This window comes from Phascolarctos cinereus, unplaced genomic scaffold (genome assembly GCF_003287225.1).
Source record: "Phascolarctos cinereus isolate Bilbo 61053 unplaced genomic scaffold, phaCin_HiC Scaffold_4;HRSCAF=312, whole genome shotgun sequence".
Lineage (NCBI taxonomy): Eukaryota > Metazoa > Chordata > Mammalia > Diprotodontia > Phascolarctidae > Phascolarctos > Phascolarctos cinereus.
The window spans coordinates 717,167,706-717,186,453 of NW_027555847.1; the positions used below are offsets into that span (position 1 = coordinate 717,167,706).

Here is an 18,748-nt window from a genome sequence, read left to right on the forward strand (position 1 = left end):
TTTTGTTTTGCCTTCACCGTGGCTTCGAGCTGGTGGCCAGGAAGTGTTTGGAAGCCCAACTCTAGGCTAGATAAGGCGATGGCTCAGTTCTGATTGGGGAGGAGGTAGGAAAGATGTGGCTGTCAGGAAGGGGCATGGTTGCAGACGGTATCCAGAAAGCACCAGCATCTGGGTGATTGGGATGGGCTTCTTTTAAGTGGTGGAGAAGCTAATCCTGGCAGGAAGCTTGGAATAACAAGAGGCCAGGGTGAGGGAGTCCAGGTGTGGGGGACAGCCTGGGCAAAGACCCAAATGCAGGAGATTTTGTGTCATGTAGGGAGAACAGCAAGAGAGCCCTGCTGTAAGGAAAGTGGCTTTCATGAAGGAGAGTCTTGTGCACCAAGCCTGGAAGGTCTGGAGACTGTGCAGGGCTTCGTGTGTGACATAACAGAGTTTGTATTTTATCCTCCAGAATAGAAGGGGTCTTTGGAACTTCTTGAGCGGGGAGAATGACAAGAGTCAAGCTTTATGAATGCTACTTGTGCATCTCTGGAGGAGGACGATTGAAGATGGGGAGTATGGGGGATATCCTGGCTGTAGGGAGGCAAGGTAATTAGGCTGTTGCAGTAGCCCAGGGGAGAATCGGTGAGAACATGAACTAGGCTGGTGGCCACAGAGAAGGGGAGAGCTGGGAAGGTAGAATCAGTAAAACTTGGAATTGATTGGACAGATGTAAGGGAAGGGAAGAGTTGAGGGCGACTCCAAGGCTGCCGTCCTGGTTGACTGGAAGGATAGTGGTCCCTTCGAAAGAAATAGGGACGTCGGCCAGAGGGGACAGTTTTTGGGGAAAGATAATGAATTCTGTTTTGGAAATACTTAATTTGAGATGCCTATAGGACAGCTAGACCAAAATATCCATTTGAAAAGTTGGTGCTCCAGGACTAGGGCTCAGAGGGAGCTTAGGGCTAGACATGTATATCTGAGACTATCTGAGTAGAACATTGACCAAATGAAAGTATACAGCTGGGGCTCTCAACTAGAGGTGTGCACACTCTCGGAGGGTACAGGAAATAGTTATTGTTGTGTCCTGACAGGTATTTAACAATTGAACAAAGTTGTTTTGTTTTTTAAATGAGAACTTTATCTCTTGATGTTATTATGTATGTGCCTGGAATTTATTCCCTTTCACATTGAATAGAGTGTAAGGACAAGGTTTGCTGGAAGGCAAAGGATACAGGATGAAAGCAATTGGGGGAAAAGACAACCTGTGTCAGAAACTTGAGGGAGGGGATTATATATGATCCAGCAAAATAGTCTGAGGAAGAGATGACCCACCCCCCCCATAAGAGAGAGAGGTGTCACAAAAACTCAAAGAGGAGAGTGTGTCTAGGAAGATGAGGTGATCAGCAGAGTCTAATGCTGCTGCAGAGGTAAAAGGAGGCATGAGGATGGAGAGAAGGCCGTTTGATTTGGCCGTGAAGAGATCCTTGGTGATCTGGAAGTGAGGTGAGGTGAGGCTGGAAGCCAGATTGTAAGAAGCTATAAAAGGGAGTAGAGAGGGGAAGATAACCTTGAGGGATGACTAGATTAAGGGAAGATTATTTTTTTAAGATTATGAGATCTGGCCATATTGGTAAACTATGGAGATGGAATCAATAGGAAAGGCACGAGATCTCATCAAGAAAATTAGAGCTATCTGACATAGAAGGGCCTGAACCTGTTAAGAGTGCAGGGACAGGTGCTTTCTGGCAGCTCTGTCATTTCCTGCCCAGTTCCAGGTTGCAGATGAAGGGTGGACTGGGGAAGGGATGTGCGCTTAAATGTAGTGTTCAGGGCGAGCAGTTGCAGGCCCCCGGACTGTGTATTGAAGAAGGAACAAGTTAGAAGCAAGCAGAGTTGGAACAGAGTCTCTCTTCCAGCTTCCAGCTCAGTCAGAAATCTACCAGGGAATATCTAGGGCAGGGATGTCAGACTGACGAGGAGCCCGCGGTTCTGGCCCCCTGAACCAGCAGAGCTTCCTAACTGGTTGGTAGCAGCTGAGTCCAGCAGCAGCCTATACAAATTCCAAATGAGGGAAGCCCATGGGAGTATTGCTCAGACCCAAATCCAAGTCAGGAATTTGCCCAGTTCAGAATAGGGGAACCATCAATTGACTTTGGGCTGGATCAGCCCACTTTAGGAGCACTGAGAGCTTGCACATCCTTAGGCTAAGCTGTTCCTGAGGTCATAGAATAACACAACACTCAGTACTAAGAAAGCAGCCTCAGGACTAACTGAGACATTTCCTCCAGAAGTTCATAGTTCTTGGCCCTAACATAAATTTTGAAGTCAGTAAGTAGTCTGGAAGAATGAGCGCACACATACACACAAAACAGAAACAAAAACAAAAACAACAAAAAGAATCCTAACATAAAGCTTAGATTATGGTGACCGGGATATTCAAGGCACAAACCTAGAAGAGAAAGATTCCAAGTGTCAAAGAAAAACACAGCTTGGGCACAAATTAAACTAGAATTCCTGGAAGAGTTGTTTTTTTAATTTAAATGTAAAAAAAAATTAAATGAAAGCATGAAAGGAAACCATTAGAAAAGAAATGAGTTATGGAAGGAAGAATTAGAAAAGGAATTAATAACTTGACACGTGAGGTACGAAACCTTTTTCCAACAAACAAGCTCTCTGAAAATGAGAATAGACCAAATGGAACTCCATGAGTTCAGAAGACAAAAATAAAAGAAAGTCTAAAGAATGGAAAAAAAAAAGAAAATTTAAGATATCATAGCAAAAACAACTGATCTGAAAAGCAGATTGAGGAGAGTGAATTTAAAAATCATTGAACTATCTTAACACCATGACAAAAAAAAAAAGAACCTAGATATATTCCAAGAAATCATAAAAAATAATTCCCCAGATTTCTTTAGAGAGGGCAGGCAGAAATAGAAAGACTCCACTGCTCACCTCCTGAAAGAAACCCCAAAATGCAACCTCCGAGGAACATTATAGCCGCAATTCAGAGTTGTCAGGCCAAAGAGAAAAGACTGCAAGCAAGCAGAAAGAGTTCAGGTAATGAGAAGCCACAGTCAGGATCACACGTGATTTAGGAGCTACCACTATGAAAGAGTGGTGAGCTTGGAATATATTTCAAAAATCAAAGCCTGTGTGATTACAACTGAGAAAAACTTACTGCCCCTATGGGGGAAAAATAGATCTTTAATGAAATAGAAGACTTCTAAACATTCCTGATACGAGTAAACACAAAAGTTAAGAGAAACCTAAAAAGGTCAACACGAGTTAATGATCATAAGGGACCTGTTTACATTCAAATATAGGGGGATCATATACACATATATGTATGTATGTATATATCTCCCTCTTAATTCTGGCACTTTCCCTCTGTTATTTCCTGTTTATCCTGTAAATAGTGTGTGTTTACATAGTTGTTTGCATGTTTTCTCCCTATTAAATTGTGAGCTTCTCAAGGACAATGTCTGTCTTTTACCTTTCTTTGTATCCCCAGGTTTCAGCATGGTGCCTGGCACACAGCAGGTGCTTAATAAATGCGTATTGACAGACTGAGTCCTATCATTGCCAAGGGTGATAGAGCAATTCTAATTAGATAGAGAACCTGAGAGGGGTTTCGTTATATCTTCATGATTCTAAAAGAAGAATGAAAAGGGAGGGGAAGAGGAGTGCTATGTATGGGTGCTGGGAAGAAAGGGAAAATTATCTCAGATAATAAGGGTGCTCAAATAGAAGTCTGTGCAAAGAAAAAGTTGGGGGAAGCTGGTGGTGCTCTATCCTTACTCTCATTTGAAATAGTCCAAAGAAGGAAGGATACATATACAGAAACACAGAAATACATTAATTTTTTTTTTTTGGTGAGGCATTTGGGGTTAAGTGACTTGGCCCGAGTCACACAGCTAGTGAGTGTTATGTGTCTGAGGCCGGATTTGAATTCAGGTCCTCCTGACTCCAGGGCCTGTGCTCTATCCACTGTGCCACCTGCTGCCCCTAAAATTTTTTAAAATATATATATATATATTATTTTCAGGTCTGTATTCCTTCTCCCTACCCCCTATTAAGAAAGCAGGAAAAATAAAGCCCATTACAAACATATATAATCTAGGAAAGGAAATTACAGAATTGGCTTTGTCCTCAAAAAACACCTCTGTCTGCACTCTGAGTCCATTGCCTCTCTATCTGGAGGTGGGTAGCATGTTACAGAAATATATTAGACCAAATAGGAAAACGGCAGGAAGGAGAGATTAAGAGAGAGGGTGTTAGGGGAATGATTGTTGTTGTCGAGTTGTTCAGTGGTGTCCAACTCTTTGTGGCCCTGTGTACCATCATACTGTCCATGGAATTTTCTCGGCAAAGACAAGTAGAGTGGTTTGCCATTTCCGTCTCTGGTGGATTAAAGCAAACAGAGGTTAAGTGACTTGCCCTAGGGTCACACAGAGAGTGTCTGAGGCTGGATTTGCACTGAGGTCTTCCTGATTCCAGGTCCAATGCTCTGTCCATTGAGTTATAGCTGCTTCAAGGAAGTAATTAGTCCTCAGCAAAACAGACTGTAAGCATGTACAAAAATAGCAGCTCTTTTTGTAGGGCAAAGAATTGGAAACTGATGGAGTGTGAGGCGTCCATCAGTTGGGGAATGGCAAAATAAGGTAGAGTCTCTAAATGTGATGGAGCACTACTGTGCCATAAGAAAGGATGAAAGGGGTGGTTATTAGAGGGACCTGAGAAGACGTGTATGAACTGACGCAGTGTGAATTGAGTATAACCAGAAAACTGCACACTAACAAAAGTGTTGGTGTACAGACAAGTGATTTTGAAAGACTTAGGAGCTGATCGTTGTAATGACCAGCCAGCCATGATTCCAGAGACTCTTGGTGCCCACCTGCAGATAGGTGAATCTCACAGTATGGAATGAGACATGACCGGTGAGGAAATTTATTTTGCTTGACTGTACATGTTAGTAACAGGGGTTTTGTTGTTCTTTATCTCTGAGCTGGGGGCTGAGTGAGGAGAGAAGGTGGATTTTTGCTGGTTGAAAAAAAATTAATTAAAAACAGTTCACTATTCCCTTCTGAAAGTGGGTGAAGCAAATAGCTGCATTTCTTTGACAAGATTGCTTTCCCCAGGCCAAGAGCCCACTTACTCAGAAGTCTGGGATCGAATCTCATCGTTTGTAGACTTCCTCTCCCTGATTGGATTGGCTGTAGAGCTTGGTGGGGAGAATCTTCCTCCGGTTGTCTTTGACAAGTAGGAGTAGTGAAAAGGAAAGAGCCTAATCTTTCTCTCTGTTGTGTATATCTGACTCTGGCCCATCTTTCTTGCACCGTGAACAAGAATAGTAAGGATTGTCTTCCTCACATTCTAGTAATGGGTCCATAGTTGGCCACCAAGAGACAGGCAGCCAATTTAATCCTAGAGAAATGAGTTGATTTAATTTAAGATCCTTTCACTTAATTGGCTTGACTTATTGGCAGTCTCCCATAGCTGCTTCAGCTGGGTGTCAGAGGAAGTCAGGGGGTCTGAGTTATAGTCATGGGGGCAAATAGCATCTCTTCTCTGAAGGGAATGGGGTTATAAAATAAGGATCAGATTAGATCTTGAAATCTCAGCTCCGTAACATTCAGTTACACAAGCATTTACTGAGGACTAGGGTGCTGTGTTTGCCAAGACTGGCCCAAGCCTTTGGAGGTCAGAAGGAGTCTGAAGTGTAATCCCTTACGGTTGGGCCCTGCATGGGCTTTGGTTCATCTGTTCCCCTCCTCACTTCTCCCATCCCCAGTTTCTAGAGAGAAACTGAGGCCCAGAATGGGGAAAAGCGGCTTTCCTGGGGTCCCATGACAGGTACTAGAACGAGGCTTCAAGGCATGGCTTCCTTCCAAATTGGTGTTTTTTCTCTTCTTTCCTGAGGCCTTCTCCTTTTTAGTTGCTTAGACTTTCTTGTGAATTTCTCTTTCTTGGCTAGGTAAGAGTGGAAAAGCATCATCTGGCTTCTGAATTTTGGGGGGTGGACTTCCTGACAGGAGAGGCCTGGATTGTTGGAAGGGAGGGACTTCACTGCAAAGACTATTAGTCCGAGAAAGCCCAGTGGTTGGAGACCTTTGTCATCTCCTTGTCCGTCTGCCTGTGCAGAATCGTGTGTTTGCCCTATTGATTTGAATTCAGAGCCTCCTTTTCTGGCCTTTGCCTTTCTTATGATCTGAAAGTTGGGGGTGGGGGAGGGAGATTGCTTATTTCAGCCTCAGTATCTTGACTGGAGGTGGTAATCTCGAAGCTCCCTACCAGCTCTGACGGTCTCTGTTGTCGTCCAGTCTAGCTGAGGGAGCTCTTCAGCCTCTCAGGCCTTGTTCCTCTTCCTCTACAAACACACTTTCTCTTTTGTATCTGTTCCAGGCCTTTATTCGGTATGTTGACTGAAAGAAGGGAAGGGAGAATTTTGCGTCTGGAATGGAGAGCCTATCCAGATAAAGCAAAATATTTTGTCTTTTGAAAGTGTGCTAGAGCTTCTTGAGACCTCTTTCTGCAGACATTAGGAGAGAAAACAGAAGCTGGATTCTGTCTGAAGTGAGATGTGTCAAAGAGCAGCTTGTCAAAAACAAGTTTCCTGAGTGGCTCCTTCCCTCCCTGTCAGTCTGAGCGGGCATTTTTAACTCCTGAAGACATCGTACGCGGCATTACAGCGCTGCTCTGAAATGAGCTGTATCTCCCAAGAGCCCCTGCACGTCTGCACTCTGGGGGTGTACCTTATTGAGCTCTGAAATGGCGAACCTGCTGCTGCGGTGTCCTGTGAAGGGAAAGCTGCCAGGTACATTAAAGGGGCTATGAAAGTGATGTGAAAAATCACACCGATGCTCAAGCCAGGAACTTGAACTCTGATCTCCTGTCTCTGAGTCCAGGGTCTTGTTCCGCCTCCCTGGACACCCTGGGATTCCGACACCTTGCACTTCCCTGGGGGATCTTGGGAAGAATCTGTCACATGGCAATTAACTGACTAGGGTGAGGCTGGAAGCCATTGGAGTTAGGCAATGGACACAGCTACTTTATTGTCAGCCATTTGTCCCTTTGGCTAATGTTTCCAGGAAGATAGCGTTTGAATCCTGGGGTTTTAGGACATTTCTCCAAGAAGACTGGAGCTGGATTTAGTCTGTTACAGAATCACACCAGATCTGAGGTTTCTGAGGCCAGCTGCTGGCCACTCTCTCAAGGGAACTAGCTACACCTTTGTGGCTCTGCTGGACTTGGGTGGGGACTTGCCTGTTGCCTTTGCATTCACTTCCCTTGGCAACCAGGCCTTTGAAGACGACCCTTACTGTTGCCCTTGCTGTCTCTGTGTGAGGGAAGAGAGAGTGAGTTAAGGGGCGGCTTATGCTGCTATTGACCCATTTCCTTTGGGGCTTCCCTCACTTCTTCTGTTTATCTTCCCTTGTTCTAAGTCTACACAATTTGTGGGAGAGGAAAGATTATCTTTCAAGTTAGCTTCGGTGCAGAAGAGGGTGCATTTTTCTTGCACTTAAGTCCCTTGGTTTACATAATGTTGTAAACAACTTTAATACTTTAATATCTATGTTCTCCCCTCGCCCCGGCCCCCCCCCAAAAAAAAAATCCAGACCAAAAACGCTACAGTTTTGCTCCCCTGGTGTCTTGGGTTCTTGAAGACCAGGGCATTGGGTATTGAAAACTCTGGTAGGTCTTAGCCAAGGAAAGGCTTTGGGTGCAGAGCGGGCTGCTTATTGTCTTGAGTTTCTGTGGCCAGAAAATTCACCATTTTGCACCCGACCTGAGACTGTCATCTCCTAATATCTTCACCAAAAAGAGCCTTATGAGTCCTAGAAGATTTTTAATGTTTTGATGGATGAAATCATACGTCTTTGGCGTATGAGCTAAGTATCCAGAAGCTCAGGTCTGTAGCTGGTTATCTCTGGGTTGTTGCTTTCTTCCCCATAGCTCCTTGCTGTGGGCACAGATATTTACGGGCACAGTTTGGTATTGGAATCTCTTTGTGGGAGATTGTGATCACTGGCACTCATTTCAGATCTCGGTGCCCCAGCCTTCTCCTTGCCCTACTTTTCTGCATTGTATCAGTTATCTCCTTGGCTTTGTGACTCAGAATCCTTGGTGACCCATAGTTGAATAAGACTAAATGCCCGATTTGGGAAATCCAATGTCTGTGTTAAATTCCTGGCTCTGTAACCAATTTTAATTGAAGCGCTCTGGCTTTTTGCCTCTAGTCGTTGGGGTAATGCTGTCACAGGAGTTACAGGGCCAACAGGTGGTTAGAAAGTGTTCTAAAATGAGTTTTTAAAGGCAGATGTTTAACATCTGTTTTTTTCCAACAGATAATTTAGTTAGTGGTTTTCTGTATAATCATTTTTTAGTTGTTTTTGTTGTGCCTTGCTGTAGTAAGTGCATAATAAACACTTGGTGGATGAATGAATACATGTTGGTTAAGTTCAGAATTTTTAAAAAGCTACACAAGAAATTCAAATGTTTCTTAATGTGTGGCTCAAGAAACAATGCCTTTGTCTCTATTTTTTAAAAGCTGTATGTGTAATTGCATTTTGATCCATAATGAAATGATAACCCTTAAGAGGTAGTTGCTAAATTAAACCATCTCCCTTTTCCCACCTCTAACCTTGTAATGGGGATGTGGAAACTTTCTGGGAGAAAGAGTGGTTGGTGTCGGAGTAACTGTCCGAGTGCCAAGCTGGACCTTGGGTGGATCGTCCAGCTAAAGGAGATGTGTGATTGGTCACAAGAGAAGACTCGGCAGACAGGTCCCCCCAACATCTCTTGGGGGGGCATATTGGGAGACTAGCTGGGAGCAGATCCTGGTCAGAGGGTGGGTGCTTTTAGGAAGTCAGGGGGTCTCGGCCTATTTTAGTAGAAAGCATGGCGCCCTGGAACCTGTTCCCCGTCATGTATGGTCAGTTGTCTTTCTTGGGCAGTGTGCTTTCTTGACATTCTTCTGAAAGCTTCCTCCCTTTGGCCCTGGGTGTTTCTTCTCTCTTCCACGTGACAACTCATCGTCTGTTCACTCAGCAGAGAAGTTATTAAGCACCCACTGTATACCAGAGAGCGTGCTGGGTGCTTGGGGGTGGGGGAGGGGCGTGGAAACAGACTCCGGTGAGACCAGCCTCTTCTCTGGAGGGCCTTCTATTTTAAGAGGGCAGTGGTTTCTTACCGGGTTCCTTCAGCTTATTCTTTTGTGCTATGGTTCAGAGTGCCCGCACCTGGCTGGGTCTGGGACCTTGGGACATGTATTCGCTGTCCATTGTGCCTGTTAACCTGGGGGGGGGGGGTTCTTTGCCTTCCAGGTAGAGTCAGTGTTGTTTCTTGTTGTTGTTTGTCCTGCGTTCTCACGGAGGACCAGGGACATCAGGAGGGTATCTTGACCTGCACGGTCGGCAGCCTCGCTCTCTCCTCCAGATTCATCCGAGTCCAGTGGCCAGATGTGGACCCCAGATACGGTGGGAGACCTCGGCCTTTTTAAGTGAAGGTCTTTCCCAGGTCTCCTGAGTCAGATAAAGGCAGAGAAAGGGCCAAAGATGACCAGTTGGCCCAGTGACCGTCTTACCTCTCTGAAAGCTAGGAACGGTGGCTTAGAATATGAGGAGCGTCATTAGAATGTCATAAAAAGCTTTAGTTGGGGGATAAACACCTTGAGCTCAAATCCAGCCCCAGGCACTCGATAGCTGTGTGACCCTGGGCAAGTCATTTCACCTCTGTTTCCTCAGCCATAAATGTAAAGCAGGGATGAGAGTAGCACCTACCTTCCAGGGTTGCTGTGAGGGATCAAATGAGATAATAATTGTGAAGTGCTTGGCACGGTGCCTGGCACGCAGTAGGCGCTATACAAATGCCACGGCCCTTCCCCTTCTCCCCGTGGAGATGATGGAGGTTCCTGGGTTCTTCCCCCTGACAGGTGTCTTTCCTCTGAGACGCCTTTCATTTATACGCCCACAACTCTCCATTTCTCCTTTGGGACTTTTTCACTTGCTTCTTCTCGTGCCTGGGACTCTTCCTTCTTCCCTTCCAGTCTGAGGCCTTTCTTTGCCAGCCTCTTTCCTCCACCCCCCATGCCTTCCATCTGAGGTCACCTTCTGTTTATGCTGGGGTTCATACGTACATTATTCTTTGCATATCGTCTTCCTGTTAGAATGTGAGCTTCTGGAAGGTAGGGACTGATTTGTGCCTTTCCTGCCTGGCGCCATAGTAGGCCCTTAATAAATGTCTGCGGATTCTTAGTTCTCTAGTGAGCTGTATCCTAGAATCCCCGTGGTTCCTGGCTAGAACAGTGGTTTGCTGTTGTTAACCTCAAATGTATCTAAAATTACCTTGATTATAAAAACCCATGCTCCAAGATTATGAAAAATATTAAAGTTTTGTACAACTTCCATGGCATTATTATCTCAATGTAGGTAGAAACTTGGAAGGGAAAGTCTTTTATTCATTTTTATCCTTTTCAGTTTTTCCAAATCATAGTTGGATTTGTAATGTTCATTTCATGTGACATTGCAAATGCCTGGAAATCCTAATTAGAAAGAAGCCAGAACTATTTCGCATTGTAACGTGTTATATGTCAAATTTAAACACAAATTCAGGAAATAGAATAAAAAAGACCCATGTGTGTTCTTTAAAAGTCCTATACTGAATTAGTTTAAATTCAGAATTCAGATTTACTTGTTGGAAAAGTGTTTCCAGGGTATGTATTGTCCTATAATTTCTTCATGTAACTTAGCTTGTTTTATTTCATGGCTAATAAGAAGGAATGTTATCATTTGAAAACAGGAAAAAAGCCCAGTGAGGGGACGGGGCTGTGACACTAGGCCACTTGGTAGATGTGTGTTTCACTGGATGAGCAGCGTCTGTTATGGGAGGGGGCAGTCAGGCAGCTGATACATTGGAAATGGAGTTAGTGATGACTTGAATTCTTGTACTGGGTCAGGTGCCCTGCGGCTCTGGGCAGCGCGAGCCTTTGGCTTCTTTGAACGTGATTTTCTTAATCTGGGAAACGAGGGAAATAAGATTTAGAGTGTGCCTGCCTCACCTGATGGTGACGAACTGTCAGCTGTTAGTGGCCTTCCTGGGTGCTGGTGAGCAAGACGTCAGGATGACAAGCATTTATTAAGCACCTACTCTGTGCCAGGCACGGTGCTGATGGCCGAGGATACAAAGAAAGCCTCTGCCCTCGAGGAGCTTCCAGTCTGATGGGAGGCAGCATGCAAACCACTGTGTACAAAAAGCTTTAGACAGACTGAATTGGAGATGATCAGCAGAGGGAAGGCCCCAGCACTGGGGGCACAGGGAAAGGACTTCCTGTAGAAGGTGAGATTCCAACTGAGATTGGAAGAGTGCCTGGGAAGCCCAGAGGTGGAGATGAGAAGAGCGACCACTCCAGGCTTGGGGACAGGGGGAGGAAGGAAGGTATGCTGAGCCTCTTTGGATTGAGACCTGGCGGAGAATGGGTCCCTTGGCTGTGGGGGAAGCCCAGATGGCATTGGGACCTAGGGTTCCTGCGCCCATCTTCAGCACTGGACCCGTGATCTGTGCTGTGCGTCAGTGGGTGCAGAACTTGCTTTGTGGGTCTTCAGGGTGTATTTTGAGAGAAGGACTACAGGGCCATTGAAGGCCGCAGTGTCCTTGGCGTTGAGTGGAACGTCATTTCTTCAAGTGGCACGGTGGAAAAAGTGCTGGGCCTGAAATCAGGAAGACCTGAATTTAAATTCAGCTGCAGACACTTAGTGGCTATGTGACCCTGGGCAGGGTTTGCAAAGCACTTTACAAATTCAATCTCATTGCTATAGTCTGCATTTTGCAGTTGAGGAAACTGAAGCAGATGGAGGTCAATGACTTGCTCAGGGTCACACAGCTTATCAGTATCTGAGGCAGGATTTAAAACCAGGTCTTTCTGGCTCCAGGCCCAGCTGTCTTAACCACCCAGCTGCCTCATAACATAAAACGGTGTTTACCAGTTTTATCGTTAAGAAAAAAAACAATGGAGTGCCCAGTCTCAGTGGGCCTTGTGGTTTCTCCATTTGCTTTTCTGTGGGTGCCCCTTCAAACTGGTGTCATGGCAGGAAGCTCTTGAAGTGAGACATCTGAGTGGGGCCTGTGGACCTCGGTCCCAGCCTGGCCCCATTAAAAGCCTCACTGAATAGCAGCAGACGTAGATGTAGCAGTTCATGGAAATGTAAGGGGAGCCCATTTTCCCAGCCAGTTATGACTCTTTCTAAAGCCCCAGCCAGGCCATTAATGTATTTTGGGCCTGTCCTCTTTTATATCTTGCCAAAACTCTTAGAGTTTACTATATAGCTACTGGCAACGCTCCTCTGCCAAAAAGTCTGTGAATGTCTCATTTTACACCTTATTTTTCCTCGCTCTCCCCCATCGATGGCACTCGGCCCATCTTTTTCACCCTCATCTTTCCACACACCAGGAGAGCAAGCAAGCATGGACAGCTCTGCTCCTGCTTCCTTTAGTGTACGTGGAAGGGGAGATTTTGGATCTTAGATAGATGAGGCGGTGGTGTTGAGTGGAACCTAGACCAAGCAGCCTTTGACTCAGGAGGCGTGTCCTCATTCCACCCTCCTCCTTGCTTTGTCCGTTCTTCTCCATAGAGTTTTTGGGAAGGGGAGAGTACTTTGTGGAGCAGAACTACCCCTGTGACAGGAACTGGGTTGCTCCATCTTTAAAGATAGATGGGTTCCATGTGTGTCTGTTGTCCGAGTTCAGAGAGGCTGATTGTTGGAAAATTGGTTAAGACACATGAGTTTTGGGGGCCATAGCGCCGAGTGAAGACTTGTTTACAGTCTTTCAGACACAATGATCCTCCGTCTGTTTTCTTTGTATCCATCTGGGTGCGTGAGGTGCTGTCTAGATTCCCGCTCTTGGAGGACAGGAGTGGCTATCTTTCTTTTATTCTTTATATCACCGGTGCCTGCCAGATTCCTCAGCTCTGATCTTGAAATAATAGCCCTTGTCCCAGGAGCGCCCACGGTTGCTCTTGAGGTCGGGTGAGGTCATTTGTCTAAGTGATTTGTTAACCATGAAGTAACATTCTCATGACCTAGGCTGAAGGAGAGATGGGGAAGCACTGGCGCACTCACCCTGTGATAGTGCCATTAGGAGCCGTGGGAGTTCTCATCTTTGGAGCCACCGTGTGTTGAAAGAATCCACGCAGTTGTGGATCGCTGATGGCGACACTCAGTCTGGGGCCTGTCTTGCGGGTGCCTGAATGCTTCTCGTTGTTGGGGGCTTGTAGCTAATGCCACTGGGCCCTGGATAATTAGGGTCCAGACAGCCCCTGTTCTGGCGTCGCCGCATCCTTCTGAGCTGTGTGATTGTGGGCAAGGTCCTTGTCCTCTTGGATTCTCTGCAAAGCCGGGGTAATCTGCCAGACTTCTATGCTTCTGTGAGATACGGACCCGGCAGGCCCGCAGTTCTCACTGCACGCTAGATGCCCAGCCAGCTGCGCCGTGCTGCAGAGCTTGCAATCCCTGTGCTTCAAAGGTCCTTCCAGCTCTAGACTCGGGATCCTGTTATCGCTGGTGGACAGGAGGTGATGGCCGGGGTCGTGCTGGTGGCCCCTGTCTGAGGCTGGGTCTGAGGCCAGATCTCTGATGTGGGCTACTGAGCTGCATCATACTGGCCCTGATAAGGATCAGATGGGAAAATGGAATAGAAAGTGCTTTTTGTGATGGTAATTTGGTATCTAAATGTGAGTTGTATGGTATGCCCCTAAGAGCATTGAGGTCAGGGGCGTCCTGTGATTGAGTCCTGGCCCTGGGCCTGTGAGATCACAAGCTTTTTGAGGGCAGGAGCTGTTTTTGCACATAATAGTAGGTTGCTGGTATGCTTGGCAGGTCATATGACCTTCTCTGAGCCTCAGTTTCCTGAACTATCAAGTTGTGTATTAACCTCAGAGTTACAGGGCGGTAAAAGCACTTTGATAAACTTAGCAGTGTTGATCCTTTTACTGGGTCGGAATGGGTGCCTGCTTGCGCCCTCTTCTGTGACCCTTACAGTTTTTCCATCTCTTCTCTTTCTTGCCGCTGCAGATAGGAGTCCTAAACACTGACTGCTTGACGGGTCCCTTCTCTTGCCTGGGTGTTTGGCTTTCTTTTCTCCAGTAACATTCTCCCAGCTCGCTGCTGGTTTGCCCCAGGAAGGCAGGCTGCTGGAGCGTTTGGGGTCCATCAGGGCCACGCTTCGCAGTGGCTTGTGCTGCTCAGTGTGGCCCTGTAGAATGCGGACGAAGCTGCCTCTGCGCTTGCTTGGAGTTTGCACGTGGCCGTTTCCCTGGCTCCATGCCGTGTCCAGACCGGAGCGTGGGGAGCCGAGGATACACGTGCTCCTTGCCGGCGGGCAGCTCGGGCTACCGGCTCTCCTGTCCACAGCCGCTGCCTCCAAGGGACGCTGTGAGCTCCACAGTTGGATTAAGGAGCGGCAGCTAGGCCTTTGTTTAGAAATATTTAAAATATGTTTGAACCTCCCATGTTGAACGAAGCACAGCCCCTTTCAGAGGGGGAAGTCTTTCATTTCCAGGTTATTAATTTGTTTGACTCTGTTGTCTCTTAGTGTCTTCTGGAAAAGGATCCAGATTCTCCATGTTGAAAGCCAAGTTCAAGAACATGCTACAAGCAGCAGTAATTTTGCTTGGGGGGAAGTGAAATTTTGTTTCGACTCCATACAGCATTTAAAATACAGATTATTTTCTGTACTGAGTTAATTTTTTCCAGAACTGGGGCTTGAAAAGATGCCTGAACTCAAAAGTTTTGAGAAGTTGTGCCTTTGAAATGACTTTGTTTGGGAATTGGAGCCGAATTGGGGTGTGAGGGGAGCCAGATGAGTTCTTTGAAGTGAAGGTGGGGTGGGCGACAGAAGGGAGCAAGCATTTATCAGGCATCTGCTGTGTGCCAGCCACAGTGCTGAGTGCTTTACAACTGTCATCTCATTTGATCCTTACAACAGCCCTGGGAGGCAGGGGCTGTTGTTATCATCCCAGTTTTACAGATGAGGACACTGAGGCAGATGGAGGTTAAATGACTTGCACAGGGTCACACAGCTAGTATTTGAACTCAGGTCTTTCTGACTCCAGGTCCTGCACTCTATTCATTGCACCACAGCTGAGGATTCAGTAAGGGAAGGTCATCCTAGAAGCAGGGAGCTTGGGGATCTAGCCCATCTGCCTCATTTTACAGAGGGGCAGACTGAGGGGCCACCCAGGCTGCTCAGGGATAAGATGGGCCCGAGCCTGCACCTTCTCGCAGGCCTCTGTTCCACCAACAGTTGATCCAAGTCAGCAGACACGTATTAAGCGCTGGTAATAAAGAATGAGATTCAACGCCGGCTGCGAGTTGGACGGGTGGACATTTACAAAGCTAGCTCCTGTGCAAATTAGAGAGTTGCCCAAAATGTGCCTCTGAACGAGCAGGCAGGGTCCTGAAGCAGAAGGAAGCCAGGCAGCAAGTGGAGAAGAATAGGAGCCTGAATTCAGTCCTGCTTCCTTGGCTGTCATCTCATTTAAATTTCAGAGTAAGGAAACTCCTTTTCATAGTCAGGTTCTTTATTCCTCTTCTGAGCGAGTGCTTGTCACGACTCAGTGACTATCCCTGGCAGTCGATGCAGTGGAGAGAGGGTTGGGCTTGGAGTCAGGAAGACCCCATTCAAATGCAGCCTCAGATATACCAGTTGTGTGACCCTGGGCAAGTCACTTAACCTCTGTCTGCCTCAGTTTCCTCAACTGTAACATGGGGGTGATAATAGCACCTACCTCCAATGGTTGTTGTGAGGATCAAATGAGATATTTGTAGAGGACTCAGCAAATTCTATAAATGGTAGTTATTAATATTATTACTTTTTTACAAATTGCCCTCCGTTTCCAAGCTTTCCTACACTTGTCTCCTCCCAGATGGTTTACCATGAGTAGGTGTTAGCTGGGCAGTCCTCAGAGGTCTGACTCCTTGGGGCCCCTAACTCTAGCCACACGTCTAAGGGATGGCTTTTGCTCCGTCTCTTCTCGGTTATGATTCGCGCCCCTCCTCACTTCTTGCTTAGGTTGCCACCTTCACCAGCCATTGGTCTCCTTACCTCCAGTTTCTCCCTGTCCAGCTGAGCCTTCCCAGACTTGTCAAACACATCGTCCTTGTGCCCTGGTCTGGCGGTGCCACTACCCTGCTGAAGAAGCTTCAGGGGCTCTGTGTTGCCCATTGGCTAAAATGCACGCTCTTCCTTGGTGCTTAGGCCATTCTCCATGTTGCTTCCACCTCGCTCGGCCACATTTCATACTTTTACAGTCGTGTTACCTTGAAAGTAACTGTGTTTCTTCTGTCACTAATGAAATGCTGAATCCTTTTTATTTTCTGTGTCCCATTTACGACTTCTTCCAGGACTTTAAAGTTGTCTTCTACCTAGAGAAATATTTTGCAAAGTATGGGTCTTGGCCTTTCCATCAAACCACTGTTTAACCACAGTTTGGCAGCAGCTGGACCACAGCCCATGAAATTAACATTTCAGGAGCTGGTTTCCTGTTCTCTCCCCTTGGGGTGGAGGGTTACCTCAGATTCACCTGAGGTCTCATCAGGGGTCACTTGGAAGTTTGTAAAAACATTTATGGGGGTGATGCATTAGCCCCTCCCCCCCAGTTTTCTATTCCTTTTTCAACTTTTAAACCTCAGCTTTGTACAGTGCACACCGTATTAGGGCCTACGATTATGCAGCTGTCAGCCCTGGAGGAGTGTGCTTACTAGTAGGAGAGAGGGAACGTTTGTCTTTAAGATTCCTCTTTTGTGTATGGATTCGTTTGGAAAGAGATTGCTTCACCTCTTGGGGCTTCATTCTGTACCTCGAAAATGAAGAGTATGTTCAGATGATCATCTTGGAGGATGCTTCACAAATCCTCTGAACTTCTCAGTGCCCCAGGCAACTTTCTGAGATTGTAAACTGCAGAGAACGGGCTGATCAGCCTTCAGTACAAGTCTTGCCCTGGGTGCTCCCCACACTGATGAAATCCTAGGTCAGGTGGAAAGAAAAGAAAGAAACTCAGTGTTACTTAGGAGATCAAGGTCATGAATTAAACTTCTCCAAGAGCCGCCTATGTGCAGCTGTGTCCGTGGCTGTGCTTACAGCTGCGCTTATTTCCATCTTTCCAACAGATTCCTGAGTCAGCGCTTGGTACAATTTCTGGCACATAGTAGGCATTTAATGAATGTTTATTGACCGACCCATTGACAAGTGCATTGCATTTGTCACAAATAGGCCTTGGGAGATGGAGCACTGCAAGTTAAACACCATTTGCGGGAGGTGAAAGTTTGAGCCTCACTGGGCTAGATGAAGAGGGCAGGAATGTCGTATCTAAGCTTTATGTCCACCTAAATACACCGATCAGTATCCATATTACTAAATATTTGAATTAGTGAAACAAGACCCCATCCTGTGAGGGCATTTGAGCAATGTTCTGATACCATATTGGCTCCCAGATTTAGGATCTGGACTCTCCTTTCTGATGGTGTCGTCTTTTTTTTTTTTTGAAGTATATAAATAGTATTTTATTTTTTTCAATTATATGTAAAGACAGTTTTCAGCATTCCTTTTTTATAAGGTTTTGAGTTGAAACTTTTTCTCCCTCCCTGCCCAAGATGGTATGAGCAGTCTGATATGGGTTCTATGTGTACAATCACGTTAAACATATTTCCACATTAGTCATGTTGTGAAGAAGAAACAGAACAAAAGGGGAACACCACAAAACACAAAAAACAAGAGCACAAAAAAGGGGGAAACTAGCGTACTTCGATGCGTGCTCAGACTGCGCGTAGCATCTTCCATCATGAGGTTTTTGGAGTTGTCTTGGATCGTTGCATTGCTGAGAAGAGCTGAGTCTGTCAGAGATGATCGTCTTACAGTGTTGCTGTTACTGTGTGCAGTGTTCTCCTGGTTCCGCTCACTACTCCCAGCATCAGTTTCTGGAAGTCTTTCTGGGTTTTGGGGTTTTGTTTTTTTTAAATCCTGGCCCTTTCGGGTCTTGACTCACTCTGGGCTTTATCGGATTGTCAAGTTCTGTCAGGGTCTCTTCACAGCAGAGCAGCAGAGGGCCTCGAAGAGTATCTGGCCCAGCCATCTCATTCGACACAGAGAGGGCTTCACTGCTTTGCTTACTGTCACCAGGTAACGAGTGGCCGAGTTTGGACTCGGAGCCTCAGGCCGTGGAGGCAGCTCTTTGCTGCCTCCTTACTCGGTCTTTACATCCTTTTTCTTTGATCGCTGTATATCTGGACTTTGCTTCATCTTTTTGTTTTGTTTTGTTTTGTTTTAAAGCCTGGTATCAGGGTTGAGAAAACGATCTGTGTTAATCACTTTGTAAACTTTAAGGTCTGCACGGACATTAATTCTTTTTTTGCCCTGTCCTGCGTGGGGTGGGGGGAAAAAGGCCTGGTCATTTCAATATTTGAGCCTCCCAGGTTTAGGCAGTGGTATTCAAACTCCTTGGAAAATGCAGCAGCAGGAGTAATTGTCAGAATAGGGCAGGGGTATGATTATTCTGAAGCAAAAACACAGCAATGTCTTAAGACCGGGCAGAAGGGACCCAGTGAAAGAGCAGAGGCCAATAGCTGTTTTTTTCCTTGGTTGAGGAAGCTAGACTTAAGAACGTGAAACGGTTCAAATAGTCAGTCAGTGTTTATGAAGCACCTGCTATGTGCCAGACACAGAGGAAAGCAGAAGAGAGATCTGCTCTTACAGAACTCACAGTCATCGAGGGAGA

General features: G+C 46.2%; 1 protein-coding gene across 2 annotated transcripts in view; it reads left to right on the forward strand.

Moving 5' to 3' along the window:
- ZNRF3 (zinc and ring finger 3) overlaps positions 1 to 18,748 on the forward strand; it is a 200,910-nt gene that overhangs the window by 64,014 nt on the left and 118,148 nt on the right. The gene's annotated exons all lie outside the window — the stretch shown is intronic.